The sequence below is a fragment of the Panthera tigris genome, chromosome B4, assembly GCF_018350195.1.
Source record: "Panthera tigris isolate Pti1 chromosome B4, P.tigris_Pti1_mat1.1, whole genome shotgun sequence".
NCBI classification, from domain to species: Eukaryota; Metazoa; Chordata; class Mammalia; order Carnivora; family Felidae; genus Panthera; species Panthera tigris.
The window spans coordinates 112,891,122-112,908,753 of record NC_056666.1 but is presented as its reverse complement, the minus strand read 5'-3'; the positions used below and the strand labels follow the sequence as shown (position 1 = coordinate 112,908,753).

The 17,632-nt window shown below is 42.9% G+C and overlaps 1 non-coding gene across 1 annotated transcript; it reads left to right on the top strand.

The window, feature by feature from the left end:
- Positions 1-4,248: 4,248 nt before the first annotated feature.
- LOC122240622 lies at positions 4,249-4,354 on the top strand. The gene has a single exon (XR_006220401.1). It is a non-coding gene; the product is annotated as a U6 spliceosomal RNA (small nuclear RNA).
- The last annotated feature ends 13,278 nt before the right edge of the window (positions 4,355-17,632 follow it).

Below are 17,632 nucleotides of genomic sequence, written 5' to 3'. Positions count from 1 at the left end.
CTGCCATGAGATCGAGCCTTGTGTCATGCTCAACGCTCGCACACAGCCTGCTTGGGATTCTCTCTCTCCCTCTCTCTCCACCCTGTTTGCCTGTTCTCTCTCTCTCTCTCTCTCTCTCTCTCTCTCTCTCAAAACAAACCAAACAAAACCAAAAACCTGGGGAAGGAAGGCACTCAGGGCAGAGAACACCTGCTTTGCAGAGATCTAATGTAATACAAGAAAGCTTGTTATAGCTGGTGGACCTGTTTCCAAGAATGGTTACAGGCATTGCCATTTTTTAAAAAATCCGTTGTTGAACTTGGTATAAACTGTCTCTAATCACCAAGAAGTCACTGAGCTGACATATAATCCCCTTTATCAATCAGTGGTCGTTAGTGATTTGGAGAAGATACTGACTTCTCCCTTTTGGTAAGGGAAGCATAAACTTCTACTCTCCTAACAAATAAAATTTCAGAAACTTTCTCTGGCCCTTTGAAAAGTGTAAGTACGAGAGGAAACAGAAACACAGAAGCCGATTTTCTCATGTTTGCAGGCCCCCCATGGTGTGCTGAGACCGTGATATTTTACTCCCTGTCATGTATTTTACAAAATCTAAAATGAAAATCTATGTAATTATAAACATTAGATACTAATTTAAAAATATCTGTTGGTTTCTGCTAGTTCATTAAAACTGATGATGACAAGGAGTACTTGCCCTATGGTTACCTTATCGATAGATACTCTCTTTAGACCAGAGACTCGGGATTCAACAGCCTGTTATACAGGCACCAACACCACCAGGAAACCCCTCTCTGACCTGCACAAAGCTATTATTTTGTGTGTCCAAAAGATAACTGAGACTAAGAAAAAAAATTTTTAATGTTTATTTATTTATTTTGAGAGTGAGAGAGTGTGAGCAGGGGAGGGGCAGAGAGAGAGAGAGAGAATCCCAAGCAGGCTCCGTGCTGTGGGCACAGAGCCTGACCTGGGACTTGATCCCACGACACTGGGATCATGACCTGAGCCAAAACCAAGACTTGGAGGCTTAACCAACTGAGCCATCCGGGCATCCCCAGGCCTGAATTTCCAGAGCCACCATAGCTGAGAGTTGGCTAGCTGATTGGAACAGAATCCTGAGAAGCATGGGTGAAATCTCGGGGACCATGGTCACTGGACAATGAACACTCAGAAATCTACAGGAAATGTAATTTCATTTTACCTTTGAAGTTCCTGTTGAGAAGATCATTCACATTTGTGACCATGGCACTGAGACATTTTTGTAATTTCCCATAGCTTAAGGGGTTTTCATGGTGCATTAAGTATCTATGGTGTTTGAAACAGCATTACAACCTATTAAATCCACGACCCACAAAATAGAAAGCTTGATAGGCACAAAAGAGTAATTCACAAGAATAGTTTTCTAGAAGATTATTTCTTTGTAAAAATGTGTATATATATATGTAGGTATTTGGGTCCTTGGGATCATTGGTAAGTAAACTCTAAAGGGAGAACAACTGCTTCTATCTAATTTCCTCTGTCACATGTTTTTGGCTTCTTATAGCAAATGTGTCTAGATGTGTCTGTAGCATTACATGCTCAAGACATTAGGAGTCACTGGTTTAGAATTCATGATTCTACTTACTTTCCATGCCAAAGTTTGACCACACCTGTATATCCAAATCCCAGAGGGAGACCTACTCATTGCAATAAAAATATCTTCAGCCAGCGAGTGCTTTAATTTAGCTTGGCTTTGGTCTTACCAAATGACTCACCCAACACTTATAAAAACTCCCGTATCGAATAAATAAAATATAACTGAATCCCTAATTTGCAGGAACTAACTGAACTACTTACTAATCCTTACTCCCTTGGAGATAGAAAGACTGGCAACATTTTATCCTTTGAAATGAAACTTTTTTTTTTTTTTCTTTTTAATAGACCCTTGGAAAATCACCATTTGACTTCTGGACACTGTTTCAGACTTCAGTGTTAATTTTATTAAGCAGTATAATCAGAAAGTCACTTGAATCATCAGGTAATAATTTTTGCTTCTGGATCTGAATGGTCATGGCTCTAAGGACTGAATGATCAAATAATCATTCCAACCAGGAGAGAATTAATCAACTCAGTGTTATTCAGACCCCAAAGTAATTCCTTTAGTGATTCTCGTTTTTAAAAATGTAATCTTAAGAAAAAAAACAAAACAAAAAGGGTAATAGGGATTTGGGGAGGTGTCTTACAACAGAGGTGTGTTGGTAACTTTGGAAACCCAAAAGAAAAGAGAGGGACACGTTTTATGGAATCTTATACCAAGCACACATAGTCTACAGGGTGAGGGCATATTTCCCAAATCTTCCAGGGCTTTACTATCCTCTTTAGCAAACTTGGACTAGTTATACTAACTGATCTCACCATATGTTATGGAGAATAATTTATATGTACTTTCAAGACAAAAAAAAAAGTAAAATGTTCAGGGTAGAAACCCAAATACCTCTAGTGTCATACGTAACACCATGCGGTAATAAAAGTACCCATTCTCCCTCTTTCTCAAGTTCTTCTACTCAGTATTACTTTTTCTAGTCTCAATGGTACTCATATTCATTTACGTGAAAACTCTCCTTCTTAGATTACAGTATCATATTCATTCAACAAACACTTGATGAGTACTTGATTTGTGCCCGTGTTGTACTGTAGACAGGATGAATGAAACATGGCTCAGCATTGAAGTTGCCCAAAGCTCAGTTGAGGAGATAGAGATATGAGCCAATAAGTATAATTGTGAAAAGTGTTGTAAGGGTAAAATGTATGAGAGGATCCCAGGGGAAAGAAGGTACTATTTGCGCCTCTCCCATCCTCTGTCATATATACTCTGTACAGTCCATCATCCTCACCACTCCTCAAACAAAATGTCAACAGTGGCTCCCATGTTGCCAAATCTGGGTCATGCCTTCGTCCTCATCTTGCTCAACATGTTGGCAATATTTCACAGACTTGTTCATTTCCTCCTTCTGGAAAGGCTTTCTTCACTTGGCCCCAGAGTAGTCACTCTTATTTCACTTCCTGTCTCACTGGTCACTCATTTTAAGTCTTCTTTGTGGCTCTTCTTCCTCCTCCCAACGTCCAAACGTTGGATTGTTCCAGAACTTAGTCCCTGACCTCTAGTCTCTTCTCACTTCTCCCTAACTGATCCTATCTGATTTCAGCTTTATTGCAGGTAACTCCCAGATAACTAGTCTATCCATATTACTTCCACTGAACTCAAAACCATTAATTCAACTGCCTATTTAATGTTACCACTTACAGATCTAATAAGCATCTTAAGAATAACATAACTTAAGGGGCGCCTGGGTGGCTCAGTCGGTTGAGTGTCCGATTTCGGCTCAGGTCATGATCTCACGGTCTGTGAGTTCGAGCCCCGCGTCTGGCTCTGTGCTGACAGCTCAGAGCCTGGAACCTGCTTCAGATTCTGTGTCTCCCTCTCTCTCCGACCCTCCCCCATTCATGTTCTGTCTCTCTCTGTCTCAAAAATAAAATAAGAAAATATTTAAAAACATTAAAAAAAAAAGAATAACATAACTTAAATAAATCTTTGTTATCCCCACCCGATCTGTAATTGCTACAGTTTTTGCTATCTCAGTCCATCAGATTTCACCCTTCCAGTTGCTCAGGTTAAAATTCTTGGGTGTTATCCTTGAGTATTTCCTCCACACCCTACCTTTCAGCTTTGCCTTCAAAATATATTCAGCATCTGACCACTCATACCATTGCTGCTATCATTCTGCCTAAACAACATTTGTCCCCCAGATTATTGCAACAGCCTCCTTAGCGGTCTCTCAGCTTTCATTCCAACTTCCCTACACTTCATCTTACATGCGGCTATTGGAGAGATCCTATGAAAATAGAAGGCAGATGACAGCACCCTCTGCTCTCTACCTTTCAGTGGTTTCCAGACTTATTTAGAATAAAAATCAAAGTCCTTTCCATGGCCTATAAGGCTGTAAACAGCGTTGCCCACAGCTACGTTTCTGATCTCCTCCCTCACTCCTTCACTACACCACCCTGGTCCCCTTTCACTTCCTCCAGTATATCAAGAATGCTCTGCCTTGGGCACTTTGTACTTGACACTCCCTCTGCCTGGAATGCTTACCACCCTGCCCCACCCCCCACCTCATCCACATTGATGGAGCTTATACTTTATTTTCATCTTTGTGCCCACATCACCTCATCAAAGTTACCTTCCTTGACCACTCTATTTAAAATAACATCCTCGTGCTCGCTTTGGCGGCACATGTACTAAAATTGGAACAACACAGAGAAGATTAGCATTGCCCTGTGCAAAGATAACACGCAAATTCCTGAAGCCTTCCATATTTTCGTCCGCCAAGCGAAATTCGTCAGTCAGAGAAAGACACGTATCGTATGACTTCACTCATATGAGGACTTTAAGAGACAAAACAGATGAACATAAGGGAAGGGAAGCAAAAATAATATAAAAACAGGGAGGGGACAAAACAGAAGAGACCCTTAAATATGGAGAACAAACAGAGGGTTATTGGAGGGGGTGGGGCAGGGGGGATGGGCTAAATCAGTAAGGGGCTTAAGGAATCTACTCCTGAAATCATTGTGGCACGATATGCTAACTTGGATGTAAATGTAAAAAATAAATTAAATTTAAAAAATAACATCCTCACCCCTTACTTTGCCTGATTTTTCTTCATTGTAGTTCTACCTGCCTTGCATGATTTTGTTTGCCACTGATTTACTATCTATTTGCTTCCACCAGAATCTGAATTCTATACAGTAGAAAATGTTGTCTGTTTTCTCCCTGCTACATCTCTAGATCCCGGGATGGTCTCTGACACCTAATAGCGTTCCAATAAATTAATTTATTTGAGCTGGGGGTAAAGGACAAAAGCTCCAAGACAAAAGAAACCAGCACATGCAAAGGAATACATTTGGTGTGTCTAAAACAGGAGTTGGCAGGCTACAGTCTGGGGGCCGAATCTAGCCTGCTACTTGTTTTTGTTTTTGTTTTTGTAAGTGAAATTTTACTGAGAGATAGCCATGCTCATTCATTTATGTCTAAAGATGACTGCTTTTGTTCTACAACAGCAGAGTTGAATGGTTGTAACAGAGACCACATGGCCCGCGAGCCTAAAATATTTATTATATGACTATCTACGGAAAAAAGTTTGCCAACCCTTGGTCTGGAGGGTAGAATGCATGGCAGAAGGGCTGGGAAGACGGAAGAGGACGTGAGAGCAAGCTGGAAATGATTTAGATGAGTTTGGATGTCATGTGTAAGCCAAGAGAGAATGAGACAATGGATGCTTTTAGGCAAGGGAGCCCCTGAAAGGCAGGACTATGTCTATTATAATTTATGCATAAAGGAGGGCTTGATATTTGAATGAGTCATCCCAATGGCTGCTGCTGCCAGGACTCCAGCCTTAATGTCCCAGCCACGTCTGGGATTAGCTTTCGCTATAGGAACCAAAAACTGGGGGAAAGCCATTTGCTTGCCCCACCCCTCTCTAGTAGATGTTGGTTTGGAACTGATCTATCTCTTGTGGCAAGTCTGGTGTAGACTGCTCCAACAAAATCCATTGTGTCTAGATATGTGGCTTGGGCTAATTTCAAAAGTTCCAGAAACAGGAGATTGGTCCCAGGGTCACCTAGAGACGTGTCTTCTCAGCCGTCCTGGTCTTAGGAAGCCTCTGGAATTTAAGAAACTTCTGAATCATTTCTATATAGAGTGACAAGCAAAACTCTAAAATTTCCGTGGTTTGACAGCTCATCAGACCTTTCCCTAGTTATCTAAAACCATGTGGGTCCGTTATACTTCACAACTAGGGAAGGTCAAAAGATTGCTGATTCTCCTGCTTTTGCTGAGATTGGATTTCACAATAAAGCAGCCTTTCTGCTGGTGTTTTTGGCTCTTAGTATTTTCGTTCTAGGCAGACCCTAAGGAAGGGCAGGAGCAAATTTTGAAGAGGAAAAAAACACAAAAAAACAAATGTGTTCTGAATTTCACAGAACAAAGTGGAGCTCTGCCTTGTGGTTGAGTTGGGGAGCAGCGGCCCCCCCACCCCTCTTCCCTCTGAGAATGCAGTGGTGAAATCCGGTCTGCTCCCGTGAAGCTGTGGCATTTGGGTTTAATTTGATAAATCCCAGTGTTGCCTACTTGGGTTTGGGACTCGGTTCTGGCCTATTTTTTGTGCCCAATCCCTCAAGTGTGTCCCAGCACAGCAAGCCAAGTTTCCACTTGTATCCTACTGAATCACTCAGCTGGTCCACTGCCCTCCCATCAGCCTGTGTTGCTTATTGGCTTCTGCCTTTAAAAATTCAAAGTATGGGTTAACTGAAAACTGATAGGTTATCATTTAAAGGAGGAAGTGGAAAACTCCAAACAGACAACAGTCTAGCCTTAAGCCAAAGAAACTAAAGCTTTGATTTCTACTGTTGTTTTTGGGACCCACCCTTTCTCTTGGCTTTACGGCAGATCAGAGGATTCTTTTTTTTTTTTTTTTTTTTTTTTTTGGTTCAATTTAATACTTCAATTTTCAGGAAGGAGCCAGATCAAGCTTTTTAGGCATTATCTGCCTCGGACGTGCGGAATTAATCGCAGGCTTCATTTTGTAGGAGTCAGTATCAATGGACGGGGTGCTAGCTCAGCCCTTTCGAAAGCAACAGACGGAGGTGGCTCCAATAATGACATTAAGACTGTGGCTACACACTTGCCTTGGGGATTTGGAGTTGGGCTTAATCAAATCTGGATTTGACATTTCACAGCCCACATCAAGGATTTCCACGAAGGAACATCAGAGCGTTGCCAGCTATGATCTTGCTTTTACTTGGTGCCTCGTCCTCAGGAACTGAACAGGCCTCGTGCTAATCTTGTTGATGCTTTGGCTGCATCTCGGCCCTGCCGCGTAGCGCTCAAAAGCTTCTGGGGGCCATGGTTTCTTTCCGTGACAAAGCATTCATTTGGTGCCTGTCATGCCCCAGGGCCCTGGGCGAGGATCTGGAATAGACAAGATGATGAACAAGACTGAGCTGCAGTTACATATCATACACGTTACATATAATAGGAGCCACAGAAGCCCCACCTGTGACTCCAAAGCAACGAAGTCCTTTCATTCATTCATTACCTACCATGTACCATGCAGATGATACGTGCCCTTGAGTCCAGTGGTTCTCAAACTTTAATCCCCTAAGAAGCCCCATGGATACCTATTTAAAATGGGAACGAGGTATTTGCGCTTTTCATAGGCAGATATTTTTGAGGCGATTGTTCTTTGGGCCATACTTTGAGAAATAATGATAAAAGTAGAAGTGATATGAACAAACAGTGGCTAAAATAGTATAATAAACGCTGCACCTGTCATGGCGGAGGCTCAAGGGGGAAAGAACTCACCTCTGTTTGGGAGGCCGGAGAAGGCTTCTGAGGCGAAAATCTAGCTCTTGCAGAATGGTAAATACCACAGGCGGGACTGGAGGGGAGAGAGAATTCCAGGCAGGGAGGACGGCGGGTAAAGGACACCAAGGTGCACGGAGTGTCCCCATTTCAGTGCCTGGTGAGTATCGAGCTGAGAGGGAGAGTCGCAGAAACCAGGGAGGAAAGGCAGGCTGGAGGCAGGTTATGGAGGATCTCGAAAGCCGGCGTAGGACTTAGAAGCCATGGCGGAGAAACCCATTTTGTAGCAGGAGAATAATGTGATCAAATTCGCGTTTCAGACAGATCGTTCTGGTGGTGGTGTGGTGCTGGGCGGGAAACCAACAAGACAGGAGGAAGGCGGCAGTTAGGAGTTTATTAGCGTCAAGTGTAAAAATGATAGGTTGGTTGTCAGGATGGATATGCCAGGTATTCCTTGGTTGTAAAGACATGTACGTAAAGAAAGCTGAACCACCATCCCCAGGAAAGAGTGGGAATCTGAGAGGAGCTGGGCTGCCAGAACCTTGCCCTGGAAGTGCTATTAGCATTAAGCCGGCATTCTCTCCCTTCCCCCCGCCCCTCCCCCCCCACCTCTCCCCACCCCACCCCCCCCCACTGCCCCTCACCTTTCTCTCCATTCACTGGCTTCCAAAATCTCTTGTATCTACCGCACATCTTTTTCCAACTCAAAATGTCTACTCCTTTGAAAAAATGAAAGGAACAGATGCAGAGGGACACATGTGACCTAACGTGGTTAAGTGTAGAGGGGATCCCCGAAGTCGCATCCAGCCTGTGCTTTCACACAGAGGGTGGCTTTGAACAAGGCCTTGTGCACATCAGGGACCCACTTGTTAGTGGGCCCTAAATTTATTTATACCACGGCAGTCATTGGCTGTTTGTAAAAAATTATCTTTTTACTAATGGAAAAGTCTGGAAGTGATGAATTAATGCCAGGTAATTGATTTTGTGAGGCGCGGCTGGAAAGGAATACAAAGACGCGTAAATGTGGGCTCTTTATTTCTCTAGCAAGACATCATCAATTCAGAATGATTGGGAGAAAACAATTACTAGCATAAATATATGAATATTCAGAATTGTGGATCATCATAAAGCATTCGGTCTTATTTTCAAGTGTAAGAATTCAAACTTAGTTCCTGTTAAAATTAGATCCTTGAGGGCCTGCCGAAATAAATTATTTAGAGTGATTTGTAATGGACATATCAATTTCTTTTCATGTAAACAGCCCTTCCACGTTTTTAAAATGGTATATTACCCTACACGACTGTAACATTCTCCTTGCAAAAGGTTAATGCATCATTCATTACTTTCACAAACCCATTGCTACATGAAATGAAAGATGAATTTTAAGCTCTGCCCTAGCATCCAGTGCTGCAGGTTAAAAATCCATCTCACCCTCTAAGGTTGAGAGAAGCACATTCTGGCCAGCAGCATTCGGAAAAGTCAGAAGAAGTGAGGTTTATTCTGTGCTAGCCCCAGCTTCTTTCCACAGGTTATTATTCTTGTCTCCAAGACTCTAGGTCAGCGTTGGAATCAGGTTTCAAAAGCCTTTGGTTCTGCAAACATCCCAAAGTCATGAAAAATTCTCATTAGCCCATTGGCAGCGTTCCTGGTAAACAGCCAGTTCCCCTCCTTGCCACAACTCGGGGCTGAGAGAACCCAGGGAGCTGCCTGTCGCAAACACTGCACACACGTTCCCATGAAAAACAAGCAAAAGTGGGCCTGGCGGGAGAGGCAGACACAGAGTGTCCATCCATCCCCAGCGCTGCTCTGGCCCATTCCTGATTTCTTTGAGGCTAGCGCTGATCTGCAAGCATTGGAAGGAATCGGCTATAAGGGTTTGTGCCAATTAGCAGGGAGGCCCAGCCTCCCCTTCTTGGCTGTTCCACAAGGAGCTGGTTGCCCTGTGGTTTGGGATTTTCTTTCCCTCTCCGCTGCAGCTTCTGGGGCCAGGGGCCTAGTCTCTGCAGCGGACGTAGAGGCAGAGGGCGGTGCGTCCCGTCCCGGACGAACTGCATCCGTGCGGGTTCCGCTAAAACCATCTCTGATGCTCTTGAAGTGAGGCCTCGCTGCTGTGGGCGGTCATATTTAGGTGAATACATCCATGCCCTTCAGGATTTTACAAAGTCTGACCATAGCCTCGTGTAATGTGAATCCCTCAAGGCCTGAAAGTCTCGGTTATTCTGGTGGTGCCTGGGTGGCTCAGTCGGTTGGGCGTCTGACTTTGGCTCAGGTCATGATCTCACGTTCGTGGTTTCGAGCCCCGCATCGGGCTCTGTGCTGACAGTTCCGAGCCTGCTTCGGATTCTGTGTCTCCCTCTCTCTTTCCCCTCTCCTGTTCATGCTGCCTGTCTCTGTCTCTCAAAAATAAATAAATGTAAATAATAATAGTAATAAAAAAATTAAAAAGTCCCGATTATTCTGTGCTGTCCTCACAGGAATACCTTTTAATCCATACTATCCACTTAGCAGCCGTTTCCTGGACTCTGCAGGTCTCTTCCGTGTCTTTTGAGAATTCCATTGAGGGAGCAACTCGGTATAATGGCTTACCTCGTGATCTTTGGCGTTTGTAAGTCCACAGATCAAGCGGAGGCTCGGCCAGGAAGTGGCTCTGTGACCTGGGACAAGGTGCTTACCTTTACTGAGTCTATCTCCTTGGCGGTAACGTTAGAAGAGCAACAGCACACTCTTAATCAGGTTGTTGTAAGGAATAAATAAATTAACACATGTGCCCATTAGAATAGCGCCTGGTCCCGACAAACGGAAGCACGATAGTGTGGAAACACAAATATAACTAGACAACTGAGTTCTTCCCTTCTTTACGCGGGTGTTTGGCACACGGCAATCTATGCACTTGCTAAGAATACACTCCCGGAATTTTTCCGACCCGAAATAAGTTGCAGTTGAATCCATCCAGCTTTGAAGTGGTAACTGCTCAAACAGCGTTGACTTTGCACATACCGTATGCAGGAGCACACCGGGCACCTTATTGGAAGCCATATTTATTATTTATAGTTCGGTCAAGACTCCCTCTCATCTGGGCAGCGATGTCTCAAAGAACAAACCAGAGTCTTTATTCTTAGAAACCTTCCAGTACGCTCGAGTATGTGCATAGTTACCACAAGCGTTGTTCTACTGTATTAGTCGGTGTTTAAATACTGTAACAAACAGTTCCAGTGTCTCAAAGCTTTGTTTTTATCCGTGTGGTATTAGTGTCTACTGCTGTGTAGCAAATGGCCCTACAACTTAGCAGTTGAAAACAAGCATGCATTATCTCTCACAGTTGCTAAGAATCAAGAACCCAGGAGCAGTTTAACTGGGTGATTCTAGGTCGGTAGGTCTTGCGAATTACATTCAAGCTATCTTCTGGAGTTGTAGGTTAACAACTCCTAAACTAGCAGGCCTCGACTCCTCTGGCTGTTGGATGGAAGTCTCCATTCCTTACCATGTGGGTATCTCCACGGGCTGTGTAAGTAACCCCAAGATATGGCCGCTGGCTTCCTTGAGAGAGAGAGAGAGAGAGAGAATGCACGAGAGAGCATCCAACACAAAAGCTACAGCCTTTAATAACTCAACCTAAGAAGTGACATACCGTCCCTTCTGCCATATGCTATTGGTCCCACAGACCGACCCCGGTACCATATGGGAGGTAGATACACACAAGGGTATGAAAAGCAGATGTGACTGTTGGACTGGCTACCACACCATGAATATGTGCGACAGTCTACTGTGAGTCATTGTCCACGGGAGATGGAAAGAGGCAGAGTCGGTGTGCTCACACATTTTTATTCCAGGACCCAACCTCCTTCCATCCAGTGGTTCCCCCTTATGCCCTTGGCATTCTCCACCTTGACTCTGTGTCTTTCCAAAGCATCAGAAGCCTAGTGTAGAACACTTCTGTAGGGTTGCCCAAGAGACCTAGTAGCCAGACTTGGACATTGTATACATTACTTTGGCTGACATTCCACTGGCCAGAAACCACCCAAATTCAGGGGGGACTGGGAAATGTGTTCTATCTGGGGCTTTGGATTAAAAAGGAATGGGATTTGGTGAATCTCTTTTCTACTTGAAAAGAGATTGCACATTTAAACAGCTTACTTTAAAAAAAAAAAAAAAAGCAGTCTGTTCAGTTTTATACAACAATAAGAAAATATGATTGCCCACCACTACAGGACAAAGCAGCTGATTGATTGCATATTTTCACCTTTTCAGTGCATTTTAAATGTAGCCTCTGTTTAAGGGGCCCATAAGCAGGTGGTGGAGAGCAGTTCCTGAACCATTAAGTTTGCTGCTTTTTCAGGAATACTAGTAGGATGCCGGCAGGAACAAGTCTTGCCTTGTTTCCCAAGTGGGAAAAGAAGAAAGTCTTTGTTCCCAAGCAAATGAAAATACAAATCACAAGACTAAAATTATGAATGCAAAACAATATATTAAAATGTGGCTTGCGTGTAGTATTTGCATGCATTTTAATATGCATCTGTCATTCCCTTTGCTAAATTCAGCAGGCGCTGAAAATATTAAACAACTGAGTACAATTAATAATTAGAGGAATTGTTTTAAAATATATTTTAACCCATCCACGTTTCTATTGCCAGACCTCTTGGTCTGGCAAGGCTCTAAGATGTCAGATCAGATAGTTTTATTGGTCAGATTTCAGATCTTTGTGGCCTGAGAACAATTCACAAAAATGTTTTTATAAATTGATGTGCTAACACGCAAATGATTGTAACATACGACGAAAACCATTTCTAGGATAGAAAAATCAAATCCAAATTTGAAAGCTGGAAAAGGCTTCAGAGACTCTTTGGATCAGATGTTCTCATCTCTCCTACTCATTTGGAAGTCTGGCTGTATTTATTCTCCATCCGATGAATGAATTTCTCATCCAATGAATCCACGAGAAATTTAAGAGCACTTTTCTGTGAAACCCCAATTCGCAAAACCTTCGGCTCCATTTATCTTTGCAGCTGAAGCTTTCAGAATCAGTTTGCCCCTTTCTGGGGTTCATTTACCTGGCTTTCTATTGGAGCAAACCCCCAAAAGAGAAATCACTTTTCGGGCAGTAGCAAAAAGGAACCGAATTTCAGCCAGCCTGAGAATCCTTGCTCTCTGCCTATCAAGGCTCCTGGACCAGGGAAGAATATATTTCACGAGAACATAGCTCTAAGTCATAAACTTGAAATCCATCAAGCTCTTTGTTGTTAATTGGCACTTACCTCACCTGAGGGCCTTTGCCAAGGAGGCAGAGGGGTTTAATGGGGAAGGAAGAAAGGAAAGAGCCTGGAGCCCTGGAAAACAGCTCCAGCCACATGTGATTTTCAGCTGGGGGGCTTCCCACCCCTCAGGATGCCAGAGCAACAAAGTGGCCTATGTGTTTTCTCAAATGTAGGCTGTTTGTTTGGGGGGTAATGCTCAGACTGGGGCCTGAGTGATAACTGCTTCATGTAATTATTAAGACAGCTTGAACACTATGCCCCTCTTTGTTTCGGCCTCCAGATGACGGCTGTCTCACCGCTGTTTGTGCCAGTTTTATTTCAAAGCACTTTTCTTTCCATATTTCAAAGGTCAGTGTGTTTACTTGTGGCCAAAAAAGAGCCTGTGTGTAAGAGCAAGAAACACATGTGGTTGAGTGGCAGAACTGGATGAGGAGTCAGGAGAACTGGATTTGAATCCTAGATTGGCTTCTAGATAAGTGAGGGAACTAAAAGTATTTGACCTCCCTTTTTCATTACATGGGGGGCGGGGGGAGTAAATAGTATCAATGGTCTCTTTTAGGGGGGAAAAAAAAATCCAGAAGTCTGGTGTAAGAAGAAGAAATGTAGGTATTTCCAGTAAAGAAACATTATCAGATACGCAGCCAAGAAAATGTCCGCTTCATCTTCTCGAAATGGAAATATTTCCCCCTTCAAAGAAAGCAGGCTGGATATTCTGGCCACCTTCAGAAACCTTGGGATTGTTTTTGGTCAAGGAATATTCGCACAGGGAAATAAAGCAAACCACAAACACTTTCTCAGGAGTCTTAGTTTGGCTTTTTGACATCATTACTTCGAACATCAAGGCTGATCAGACTGTTACCTGCCCATATAGGAAATATTAGTGTTTCTATTATGAGTATTTGAAAACAGCATCGAATTTCAATTACGCAAGCTTAATAACTATTTCAAATGTTCTTCATGATTCATCTTCTTTTGATCTGTGTTTTCCCCATCTATCTTCCTTTAATTTTCTGGGTATCGCGCTCCCGGGGAAAAGAGATGAATAAGCCATTGAGATGGTACAGAACATGTATTCTGAAGCTAGATTTCCCTGGGTTCAGAGCTTAGTTCAACCACCAATTAGCTGTGTGGCCTTGCATCATTTACTTAAACTCTCTGTGCCTCTGTTCCTTGTCTATTAATACGGAGGTCATGGGGCGCCTGGGTGGCTCAGTCGGTTGACTGTCCGATTTCGGCTCAGGTCACGATCTCACGGTTCACGAGTTCGAGCCCCGCGTTGGGCTCTGTGCTGACAGCTCGGACCCTGGAGCCTGCTTCGGATTCTGAGTCTCCCTCTCTCTCTGCTCCTCCCCTGCTCGCACACTGTTTCTCTCTCTCTCTCAAAAATAAATAAAGATTAAAAAAATTTTTTTTTAATTACAGAGGTCATAAGGATGAAATGGATTGACATGCATGACGCAGATAGAAGAGTGCCTGGCACTTAGCAAGCATTCAAATGTTAGCTAGTCGTGAAAAAGACTCCCCCTTTCCGAAACGAATTCTACCTTTGGAAAAAAAAAACCAACCTTCTCTTTTGTGCTACTATTTCTCTCCTTGAATCAATCCACCTACACCTGTGGAAATAAAAAAGTAAATTTGCAAATGCCAAGGGAACAGCGCCTGTGCTGTAAAAGGCAGAAGAGAGGGAACTAGAAAAAGAGAATACATGAAATGTCTCAAACTTAATCTTCCAGTTACTGTGAATTTCCAGCCTCCGAGAAGTAAGGGTGATAGCCGCTTTGAGTTTGCACAAGACAAACGGCATTCTCACCGCTTGACCAGGAAAAGGCATGGCAATTCTTGGCTGTGACTCCAGGAGTGGAAGTGGGGAGGGAAGCACAGGGAAAGGAAAAGGAAAGTGCATTGAACACCTTGTCTAAGCCTTCCATTTCTGTCTCATTGAATCCACTGCTTGGATATTATTACCTCTATTTTACAACCAAAGAAAAGGTTCAGGGAAGTGAAGTGACTTTGCAGTCTATTTGGCCAGCCAGGGGTGTGGCTGTGATGTTAACCCATTTCTATTGAATGCAAGATCCTTACTTTGTTTTTTTTTTTTTTTTTTTTTTAAGTTTATTTACTTAGGGGGAGGGGGGCAGAGAGAGAGGGAGAGAGAAACTCCCGAGCAGACTTTGCAGGCCTTGTGCTGTCAGTGCAGAGCCCGATGCAGGGCTCGAACTCATGAACTATGAGATCGTGAACTGGGAGATCATGACCTGAGCGGAAATCAAGAGTTGGATGCTTAACTGACTGAGTCACCCAGACGCCCCAGCAAGAGCCTTACTTTTGTCTCCTTTCTACATCGCCTTCTCAGGAAAGACATGGCCAGGAGCATAATAGGCTGGATCTAGACTCCAGATGATCCGTTACCACATGGACGGTATTAGTGGGAGGCTCTCGTATTTTTTCTAAGCCATTTATTTCTACCCCTGTTCAAATGAATAGACTCATGGGGGTCTTTGCTGTGAACCATGTAACTTTGGGCATCAAGGAGAGGAGTAATTCCCTTTCATTGCTAAAATCAGAACTTCCACTTTGGTCACAGCCATTTGGGCAGCGGCCTGCTCTTCCTTTCCCATCCTTCAGGATCTTTGTAGAAGTAGAGATAGAGATCTTTTTTTTTTCCTTCCCTGTAACCTACTGCCCTGTTTGGACATCCAGATTGGTGCCGCCTCAGTGGGTTCCTGATGCAAGGAAATTGAGCACATCCTCCTCTTTATTTGCAGGATATCGAGGGCTCCAGACATTGTGAAAATTTCCCTTTAAGTTACGAGGGGAAACCAGAAGAATGCCATATGAACCCCACTCTGGGCAGTGTGGGATAGCACAAAACATCTTCATGGAGATAAAGAGAGCTTAGGCATATACAGTCCTGCTCGGTCATGACTTGACTCCCCCTCCCTTCTTCATCGCCTTGGAGCAAGCATGGCCCATATTGGTAGGAATATGGCAGAAGAAACCCCTGTTATTTTCTTCATACCTAATTATTTCATTGAATTCAACCAGGTTTTCTAAACCTGTTTGTGTGTGTTTAGACATACGGCATGAGTAATTTGTGAGCACTTACCAAGAACTCTTATCCAAATTTCTTTCAAGAAAGATGCCAGGACCTCATTCTCAATTCTGTTACTGAAGCTGTGATTTTCCCATTTTAGAGTTGAGATGCTAAAGCTAAACAGGAATATGGATTTCACTTTCAATAAAATCACTGGCTGGTAAAACCCAAATTAAAACAGAGCATTGGAAATCAAGCTGCCTTTTCCTATTAGAACTAACAAGAGCTGTTTCATTTTTCAAATCAAAAGTCCTAGATACTGAAATCGTATTTGTAGGGAATGCTAAGCATTATGAAAAACACAGACAGTCATCACGAGCTTGCATGTTTTGTGGTTGCTGGGAGGTTTTAATGACAAAGCAGAGGACAGGTGCGCATAACACATCAACATTTTAATTGAAGAATAAAGGCAGACAGAAGACATGAAATGCTCCAAAGCATTTAGGAGAGAGAACGCTTCCTCCTGAGATTCGATCGTGACCTCATTGTTCAGGGGAGAAAAAAAAAAAAAAAAAAGCTACTCTCCATCTCTTTTCTAACGATCTTGCTTCCTTTCCCTGCATATGTTTCTCTTCTGGCTGCGGTTTTCTCCATTTCTTCTTTGTCATGACCTTAATAGTAATAATAACAACAATGAGAACTTTGTTTGGCTTGGTGCCCCTTTAGTCCCTATCTAAAAAAGAGATTCTCAAACTGGCCTCCATACAAAGCTTTCCATGTATATTTCTAACAGTATTTTTTTTTTTTCTGAGAATTGGGTCTATAGCTTTCATAAACATGCAGAGAACTTGTCATCGTCCAGAAGAAGTTAAGCCAAACAAACAAACTTTGAAAAAAAGATATGACACCCTTGTGGTCCATCTTTCTTGTACTGCTATTTTGTTTCAATAGGGCTTTTGATAAAAGCTAATGAGCAGTCAATTCAAGGTTAAATTGTCTGGTCATAGTAGATATGGTGCCACCTATAACTGTGGATATTGTAAAGAGATGGGATCACTTGGACATTCTACTGTCTACTTCAGTTCAAACTCATCTTCCCTCCCAAACCATTTCCCTTCCACTATGATGTCATGCCCTGTCCATTCTCTTAGGCACCCTTGCTTGAGATCTAAGTTGTTTTGGAGTCTTCCCTGACCTTTATCTCTCCTGTGTAATCAGTTGGCAATCCTCTTAGGTCACCTGCACAGGTCTTTTACATACCACTCTTCCATTTCATCATTAAAAACCAGCATAGTCTACCATTGGTGGTTTTTATCATTGGCTGGACATTAGGATTACATGGGGAGCTTTTAACATTATACGGAAGCTTACATTCTAGACCCAGAGAGCTCCATATAACTCCTCTGGGATAGAGCCCGGGCATTTGAATTTTTTAAGAGCTCCTTAGGGTGCAGCCAGTGCTGAGAGTCACTTGCCTACCCTAGTGATTTGACTAGGGTATATATACATATATATATATATATATATATATATATGTATGTATTTTACTATGTGAAACTTCATAAATGGGAAAATATATATAGTTTATATATGCTATATATATATGTACTATAAGAGTCTTCTAGCTGGTGATCTTGTATCCAATCTTGCTACTCGCTATCTTATTCCATATTTTCTCTCCCCCAGATTTATCTTCTCAACATCTTAATTTTCTCATAGCTTTCTTTGATAGGAAACCCCATTGCCATCCGTTGTCTGTAGAGGCACTTAAATTGTTCTGTGGGGCTTTAGGGGTTCCCCACAATCCCATTGGGACCTCTAGTTGAGGGAGGATGAAGGAATACTGCTCTGAAGCCTCTCTCTCCTAGTTTTGCAAATAAGACCCTCCAAGATAAAGTGGCTTGACTTGCTTAAAGACACAGTCAGTGGTAGAGATGGACCTAGAGCCAAATC